Source organism: Macrotis lagotis, chromosome 1 (assembly GCF_037893015.1).
Source record: "Macrotis lagotis isolate mMagLag1 chromosome 1, bilby.v1.9.chrom.fasta, whole genome shotgun sequence".
In the NCBI taxonomy this organism is placed as follows: Eukaryota; Metazoa; Chordata; class Mammalia; order Peramelemorphia; family Peramelidae; genus Macrotis; species Macrotis lagotis.
In genome coordinates, this window is record NC_133658.1 from 371,724,843 (window position 1) to 371,733,017 (window position 8,175).

Here is an 8,175-nt window from a genome sequence, read left to right on the forward strand (position 1 = left end):
TTGGATCACTGGATAACTAGGCTTATTCTCTTACCTGTTCTATTGTAACAGGTATCTGGAAGGTGACTCAATGCCAGTAGGTGCCATTGGAGAAGGATGTAGTAATAATAACAATAATTTCTTTTTTCTTTGGCACTGAAGGTTTACAAAATGCTTTCCTCACAAGAACTTTGTGAGATGAATCATTCAAAGATTATCATCTGCTTTTTACAAATGAGGAAATTCAGGCTCAGAGAGAAGAGGGTGAGTTGTCCAAAGTGATTCAACCAGAAGGTTCAGAATTCGGAATCAGATTCAGCTGTAACATGTATCTGTATCTGTTTCATTTTTTTTTTTTTTGCCTATGACACCAAACTGACAACTAAAGAAATCTGAGGTTCACTGGGATACAAAAGAATCTACAATTAGGCCTATAAATTCCCCATGAAGCCTATAAAATTGCTCTGCCAACAAGCCTATAATAGAGGAAAGGTAGCATGGTTACCTGCTCCATTTCCTTATAGATATAGCTCATGTCACTTTTTAAGTACACACTAGGGTCAGTGTGATATGATGGGTAGACCATTAGACTTGAAGTCAATAGATTGGGGTTTGATGGTAGATGGTACAGTGGATAGAGTGCCAGATCTGGAGTCAGGAAGACTCACTTTCTGGAATTTAAATCTGGTTCCAGACACTTAAGAACTGTGTGATCCTGGGCAAGTCATCATGTTTGCCTCAGTTTCCACATCTGTAAAATAAACTGGAGAAGGAAATGGCAACCCATGCCCCAAAAACCCCAAATGGGGACATAAAAAATTGGACATGACTAAACAACAACTGGCCCTTACTACATTGTTGTCTTATTGCTCTATACCTCAGTTTTCTCATCTTTAAAATAGGCATAATATTTATAGAACCAATTCCATCTGTTGTTGTGAGGAAAATGCTCTGTAAATCCTAAAGTACTAAGTAAATGTGAGTCATTGAATTGAAGGTTTCTCTTTTGTGGAAGGCAGCATGGTATAATGGGCACAGAGTTGACCCTGGAAAGAGGGATACCTTTTCTGAGGTGAGATTCTAACCCAGGTTTCCTAATGCCAAGCTCAGCCTCATGTCTCCATTTTGAATTCTTCTTAATTGTGACCTAGGGTAAATGATTTAGACTTTCTCATCTGTAAAATGGAGATAATAATTGTGCGTTCATTTGTGTTTTATCCAGATCAAATGTAAAATGCTTTGCAAATCTAAAAATGCTATATAAATATCAACTATTCTCACTGTGGTTTTCCTTTTTCCTTTTCAAGACTATCTTTGATATTCCTTTTAGCCTGATTTTACCGATTAACATTGTGGGGAGGGAATAGAGGGATAAGGCATTGACATTGTTTAAACAGGCTGGTAAGTAGTGCAGGGATAAAGCATTAGACCTGTAGTGAGGACGATCTGAGTTCAAATCTCACCATACTTACTTTTTTTGTGTGACCCTGGATAAATAATACACCTTTGTTTGCCTCAGGTTCCTCATCTGTAAAATGGAGCTAATAAGAATGCCTTCCTCCCAGGGTGGTTGTGAAGACCATTTAGTATAGTGTCTGACACAAAGTAAGTAATTATAAATAGTAATCATTATTATAGACAGAATGGATCATCGATCTAGTGCTACAAAGGCCATCAAGTCCAACACCTTCATTTTATAACTTAGGAAACTTAGGACCCAAGGAGGTCAAAGGACATGCCCAACACCACATAGACAAGAAATGTCAGAAGGCAGATTCAAAATTGGGACTTCTGACTTGGAGGCAAATATTCTCCTCTCACTGGACCATGATGCTCCTATACCTGGTAGAGTAGCTTAGTCTAAGGATTCTCTACTCCTTTATAGTGACTAGATTGTTGTTTGTCCTTCCTTTTGGAAGAGGACCAATGACATCAAGAAGGTAATGTCTTGACTTACAAGTGAACTGATTTAAATGAGGCAGGGCTGTGCAAAGTCAGCCTCACTCTCCTCCAGAGTCATCAGAGTCCACTGGAAAGATATAGGTCAGAATGAGTGATGATTCCAGGCTAGAGGCAACATCCAGTCAGTGATTAAAGATTAGATAAGAATTGAGGCAAAAGATGATCTAGTTTACTTTTTCAAAAGAATCAGTCTGAGTAAAGAAGATCTTCCAGGGTTTCTAGCCAAAACAGAAACAATTGCTCTTTACACTCACTCTGCTCTGTCAAAGCAACGAGGAAGTAAGGCTTGGGCTGGAATCTATTACTGGCCAGTCAGGGAGAGCCAGAGTATTTTGAATTTATAGACATGGTCTAGTAGCTCCATTTGAATCCCAATGAATTTTGTCAAAGCCAGGTTTTCTATAGTTATGTTTCAAGAAATCATAAATGAAAACTACATGAGACAAAAGAGTTAATTATTGCAATTTAAAAAAATTAAAATCCCCCACCAACAATGATAAAATAAATAAGCAAGGAAGATATCTTGAAAAGTTTAAGTGATCAAAATTTATATTCCTTTGGAAGAGTACCCATATGTGGGGACATGGCTTCCCATGGGGAGAGAGGGAGAAGAGAAGGAAGTAAGTAAGGAACAAAGGAACAAAGGACGGACTGACTTGAACTGTCCTGTTGGGTTCCCAGTGCGCAACTACTACTACTCACAGATTATTGTTTGTCCTTTGCTCTTGAGGCCAGTGGCAAGACATAGCTCAGGATGAATGGCAGGAAGTCAAAGTATCATAGACCCAGGGCTGGGATAGATCTCAATGGGCAATTAGTTTTATTTCATCATTTTACAAATGAAGAGACTGAAGTGCAAGGAAGGCAAGAAACTCTTCTAAGGTCATACAGATATAAGCATTACATATACAATCTGAACTCACATTTTCCTGACTTCAGACGTAATGCTCTTTCCACTATATCAAGTTATCTCCTTAGGCCTCATGGGACACCGAGTAATATTAGTAGTAATAGAAATTGTAGTAGCAGCAGAAAATAAGTAATAAAATAAAGAATAAATATTCCTTATTCCTTCATAGTGATAAACAGGGGTATTCTGGTAAATGTTTAATAACCAGTTCCCCCTCTGTCTCCCAAAATTACACCTTTAAATTTAATTTGCATTATTGACATTTTCCCCATCATTTTCTTAAGTCTAGAAAAATCAACAAAACAATAATTCAAGCCCTGATTTGTAGCATTTGCTTATTTCCTGGCTGTAAATGCTCACATTGAAGATTTAATAATCTATGCTCCATTCACCACTGGAGAGGCAATGAATGGGCATTGTATAGACCAGAGGAAAGATTTTGCTCTGGAATTTAGCCAAATTCCTTGCTCCAACAAATGCTGGAAGTTCTAATTTGCTGCCTATAGCACAGGTCCTTGGGCATTTTTTTTGTGTCATGGATTCCTCTGATTTCTTTGTCAGTCTGGTGAAACCTACAAAGCAATCCCTTCTCAGAATTTTCTTTATATATGTATATACATACACACACACATACATACATACATAATAAACATACATGTTCTCTCTATTTGTATATATATATATATAGATAGATAGATAGATAGATATAGATATAATCATTGAAGGAAGTGATGCTTAATTTTAGTTAGAGGTTATTGATACAATCATTGAAGGAAGTGATGCTTAATTTTAGTTAGAGGTTATTGAAAATACACATGCAATTTTTTTCCCCATCTGAGTTTATGAGTTCCCTGAAATCTTCTCATGGACTCCTTAGGGGCCTACAAATTCCTAGAGTATAGGAACAATATCCCCTCTACCAAGATAAGGAAACAGTGGTAGAAAGGGGTGAATCACTTTATCTAAGAGTATTCAATGGGTCAGGATGGGACTCTTGGAGTTAGAGTCTAACAGGCTCTTAGAACAACAAAGGTTTTTTATACACAGAGAATCACTTCTTTCTGGGCTAGGTCGGATGAAGCAAAAGAAATGAAGTGGAAGACATTAGTCCTGCCTTGAGGATTATCCAGATGAAAGATCAAAAATGGAGAAACACATAAAGGTGACTTAAGAACTAGGTTCACTAAACTATGCAACCCAAGCAATAGTGAACAGTTATTAAACCCTCATTTCAGGCCTATGAACTTTGGGATGGCCTCTATGCCTACGTGGTTTTTCTTTCTTTGTTATGGAAGAAATTTAAGTAGACACATTATTACTTCATCATAATTCTCTCCCACATTCCCTAGCAATAATTATGAAATGTTCTTTAAGAAAAGGAAAGTCATGTCTGGGCTCACACTCCATTTAAAAAGAAAATAAAATTTAAGAATTAACTTCAGCTTCATGGCCTGGAGTGGTTGTCTTGTCACTTCTAAGAAAGCAGGGTTGGACTTGGAAGGAAGGCAGAAAGAGTCAGAATCAACTCAGGGTGGTGCTGGATGAGCTGGGAGTGATTCACCCATAGGGTTAAGTGATGAGAGTTCCCTGAGTCAGAACTCATCAGTGGTTTGGCCTGCTATGGGCTAAAGCGATAGCCTTCTTTTTCCTGTATTTCGGACTACTTGCACAATCCTCCCCTGGGCAGGAGAGGTCTGGATTCTTACTAAAGGTCAATTCCACTCTCCCTGATTAATAACAATAACAATACTTTTGACACCTGTATAGCATTTTAATCCTCTACCTAACACATCTTTTTGATTAAAGATGAAATATTTTGTGTTTCTTTGTGCAGTAAATTTCTTTTCCTTTATGGATCATAATTTCCTCATCTGTAAAAAGGGTGGGGGGGGGAGTTTCAGTGTCTGGATTGGGAAGTCTTGATCTGGGATTTATGGACCCCAAGGGGTCTTTGAAAAGATAAAAGGGGTTCTATCAACTTAGGAAAAAAATTATCTTTCTTTCAATATAATTGATTTCTTTTGTAAGCTTCTATATTCTACTTTAAATTTAAAAATATTATTCTGGAAAGGGGTCTGTCATCTTCACCAGGCTGTCAAAGGAGTCTATAATACAAAAAAAAAAATTAAAGACTCCCTAGTCAAGATCTAGATTTAGAAGAAACCTTCTAATCCAATATCCTAATTTTACAGATAAGGAAATGTGGGGTCAGAGAGGTTATGACTTTTCAAAATTCACACAGGTAGTAATTATAAAAAAGCAATATTTGAATTAAGGATCCCTGAGTGGATTTGTATTGGTGTTCCCTAAAGTCTAATCTCTCCCGGACTTTGAAATCTGTTACCATGAATGTTGCAGCATTCATGTAATCTAACACACTGATTAATTGTTGAAGTGTGAAAGATGAGGTCATGTCATACTCTCCTGGGGATGTACTGATACAGTGTCTGGTGACCCTCTACTTCCCCACGGATCTTCTCAGTCTAACCCACAGAGAATAAATACATCATGACATAGCAGTATATGGAACTTGGGCCTTCTCCTAGTGATACTCTGACTTTTATTCATGGTAGAAAAAACTACTTCACAAAGTGCAGAGGGCTGAACTTAGAGACAGAATTTTTCGTAAGGCCAAATGTTTAGAGGTCAGGTGGTATTAGGCAATTACTAGGTCTGGGAGTTGGATTGGTGAGAGGCTTAGACAATACAGTTATGAACAATATAGATTCTTATTAGTGAATGAATTAGGGTTCTGATAGAAAAATCAAAGTGGAACTCTTTTCCAACACATTTAAATGGAGATATCCATGACTTGACCATCTTAAAAAGGGATGGAGTCACACTCTGCTTGCTATAGGGTTAAAGTCTGCTAAGGGCTAATGAAAAAGTAGAGAGAGCCACAAAATAGACTACAAAGTAGTCACTCTCGTATTATTCTAAAAGAACTCAATTCACATTGATATTCTTTCCATGTAAAAAAGTTACGCAACCTATCATGATTCATCCTCTTTTCATGGATACACTGTTATGAAATTATTTTCCCTCTTTTATATTAATAACCTATTATTGAACTAGGACCAAGGTTTTTCCCTTTTTCTATTTTTTTCTTCATTCAGAAATCAACTCCTTAGGTTATTCAGGCAATCTTTGAAGTACAGGGCTGATAATAAGAGAGGAAATTTAGATATGTTCAAAAGGTAAAGAAATTTTAGTTTAAGTGAACTGATGGTTTCTGGCCCATTGTGTTTTATTCAGACAGGCTCAGAAAAAGAGTGGATTATTAGGGGGGAGGGGGGAATCAGGAGGACCTGAGTTCAAATCTGGCCTCAGATACTTAATCATTACCTAGTTGTGTGATCTTGGGCAGGTCACTTAACCCCATTGCCTTGCAAAAACAAAATAAAAGTGGGATTTTCCCTTTTGTCTAGGTTATACTAGGTAAATAATATGGGTTTAGATAAGTCTCTTTGACCAAGTCTGATCAGAGTCACAGTCCCCCAGACTCTCATTAGAATAAGCCCATCTCTCAATATAATTTCCATTCTCTCATCACTTGGTAACCAGTCCTCAGGACCACCCATTCTTTTAAGGGTATATAAACATTAAATGGGTTCTATGAAGGGTCTTTGGCCACTGACCCTTTTATTATGTACTAGCATGATCAATAAAATGACTAATTACCTAGAAACTATGTCTGTTAAACATTTTATATGTCAAAATGAGTGGTTCTTAAATTCATCCAAAGATCATAGAAAACAATTTAAAGTTATACTAAGAAAGTGTTTAAAATGTCCTTACCCTTTAATCCCTGCTAAGCATAAAACACAAGAAAGGAAAAAAAATCTTGCATATATACTAAAATATTGAGAGAATAACTTTTTGTAGGAGCAAAAAAAATGTAAATAAAGAAGATACTGATCAATTGGAAAGTCTGAATATTGTGGAATAGGAGTGTAATAGAATATTACTTTGTCATGAAGAATCTGAAGAATTCAGAGAGAGACTTGGAATGACTCATAAAAATTGATGCAGGATGAAGTAAGTAGAACCAGAGGTACAATCTCTTTCTCTTTCTGTATAAATTTAATATAAAATGTCCACAATATAAATGAAAATAACATAAAAAGTTCATTGAATGTTGTGTAATGTCCAAACTTGTCCTGAAGAAGAGATGTGAAAATGCACCTCCCTCTATTCTTTGCAGGGGTAGGGGATTATGGGTATGAAAGATTACATATGTTGTTAAACCCAAATGAAATATTGGTTGGTTTTGATGAATTGCTTTGCCTAATGCTTTCTTTTTTTTAAAAATTTGCAACCAGGGCTAGCTCACTGGGTAATAGAGGGTGAGGAAGACATTTGGAAAGAAGGTAATGAAAAAACCAAAGAATCAGTAAAAATTTAAAACTAGCAAAAAAAAAAAAAGGGATATTATAGTCAGGAGAGAAAGGAGAGAGTAGGCTGTTGAGTTGTATAGATTCAAATTTAAGTATTGTGTGGAGTCATCACAGGTCCAGAGTTTGTCTTCAGCTTTTCAGGTTTAGGAGCTCATTTTTTCATTTTACTCAGGGGAACACCAGACTCTGGGACAATAACTCAGGTTCTCCAAATTCAAAAGATGGATTTGGCGAACTCTTTGCCTGAGAGACATCAGTGTCTTGAATTTTTACCTCTATGTCATGATTCTGAAATTTACATCTTCAACTCCAAGCTCTCTACTGAACTTGGGACTTATATACTTGCAAATGCTTTATTAGATACTAAACACTTGGATGTCTAGCTTACCAATCAATTAACAAGCCTTGTGACTTCTACCCCTACAATTATCTCTAGGTCACAGCCAGTACCCTAATTTAAATCCTTTTTATCTCTCACCTGAATTGATCTCCCTGCCTCAAATCTCTCCCTTCTCTAAATTTAAAGGAATTTGGAGAATTCTCATAGTTGACAAAGGATTTTCTTAAAGCACAGGTCTAACTTAAGCCACTCTCATAATCAATAAATGCTAATGGATCTCTATTGACTCTAAGATTATGATATTTGCTTTTTTAGTCTCAATCATCTATTAGTGAATTTTGACAAATTTCCATCTGATATTGGGCGATAGTGGTAGCTATGGTCTCTGGAGTGAAGTATGATCTGATGGGTAGTTGTTCTAGGTGGTACAGAAAAAGGTGCAGAAAAGGACCCTCAAGGCTGAGGGCAAGATGTCCATAGAATGCCTGAGTTTCCTAGCAGTGAATGGCCCTTCTTCATTTGCCTCCGAAGATGAAAATTGAAGATGTAAGAGAGGTTTGTCCTTGGATACTTGAACCCCAGCTAGA

General features: G+C 36.8%; 1 long non-coding RNA gene across 1 annotated transcript; it reads left to right on the forward strand.

Annotated features, from left to right (window-relative positions):
* LOC141518050 (uncharacterized) lies at window positions 1-4,242 on the forward strand. The gene is made up of 3 exons (XR_012477071.1): window positions 1-243; window positions 1,499-1,584; window positions 3,922-4,242. It is a non-coding gene; the product is annotated as an uncharacterized LOC141518050 (long non-coding RNA).
* Window positions 4,243-8,175: the final 3,933 nt, after the last annotated feature.